Raw genomic sequence first — 1,316 nt, forward strand, 5'->3', positions numbered from 1 at the left:
ACCCCTCTGGGGTCTCTTTTATATAAGGGTGCTAATCCCATTCTGCAGGGTTACACACTCATGACCTCATCACCCCGCAGGACCCCCACTCCAAATACCATCCCATTAGCTATTAGGTTTCAGTGTAGGAATTTGGGGGTGACACATTCATTCCATAGCGCATAGGAGGCGAGTAGTCGTAGGAAAAGAGAGGGGCAGAGGCAGTCGGACGTCAGGGCCAGATGGCTTCAAGAGGTCCAGTCTGCGATCAGGCAGCTTGTGTGAGGGAAGCCTGCCCCCAAGTTCAAGGAAAACCCACCTCTCCCGGGCAGACATTATCTACTCACCCATGTTTAGGGAGCACCTTCCCGAAGCCTCAGCTCAAGGCAGAAGCAGGTCAGGCCTCCTCGTGGTGAAGAGCTACATCGTGAGCTCTCTGTGGTGAGTGACCGAGTGTGGCTTAGAGCCCAGGCACGGTTCCATGAAATGAGCGCAACGCCTCTCACCAGCTGTGTGACCTTTGGCCAGTTCCTTAACCTCTCTGAGTCTCATCATTCCTGCCTCCACAGTAAAAACCACAAAGCCCAGCTCATGGGATTGTAGAGTATTAATGACATAATGGATAAAATACTCATGATGGGGAAGCCTGATGGGTCTGGGGAAGTGGGCCACGCGTCCTGCTGACCGAGTAGCCAGCCGGCTTCGCATCCGGGCTCTGAGATCTTGGGAGATTTGAATGACTCCAACTGCCTCGGGCTTGATCGAGTTCAAGTCTGCAGATGTGATTTAGAATATTGCAAAATTCAGACACGGGGAAACCGAACCTGAAGTTCTTTGAAACCGATCATTTTAATCTGCTCAAACTCTCTGTGGCTCCCAAGTCCCTTCTACCTTGGCGTGTTTCTGCGCGGTGCTGAAGAAAAAGCCGAGGGGGTCTTCTGCAGGGGAATCGTGGGTAAGTCATTGTGCTATGTGTATCAGGCCCCTCTGATCTCAGGACTTCGAAGAATGTTAGACACATGCCCCGCCCACCGCAGACAGGAGTTTTCTCTATCTCCCACATGGGACGTGGGACGCTGGAGGCTCAGTCAACAGACAGTGATGGAACCAAGGATATAATCTAGTCATCTAGGTCAAGTGCTTCAGAGCTGAGAAGGGACGTCACAGATGCTTTCATGTAGTGGTCTTCAAACTTGAGTGTGTGTGAAAAAAAAATCACATTCCTGGATTCTACTCCAAGAGATTCTGTTTCAGAAAATCTGGATGTGGGCTCTGGATTCTGAATCTTGAAGTAGGCTTTCGGGGGCACCTTTATCACACTTTGAAAATAGCAGTTA

This window comes from Mustela nivalis, assembly GCF_964662115.1.
Source record: "Mustela nivalis genome assembly, chromosome: 20".
Classification (NCBI taxonomy): Eukaryota; Metazoa; Chordata; class Mammalia; order Carnivora; family Mustelidae; genus Mustela; species Mustela nivalis.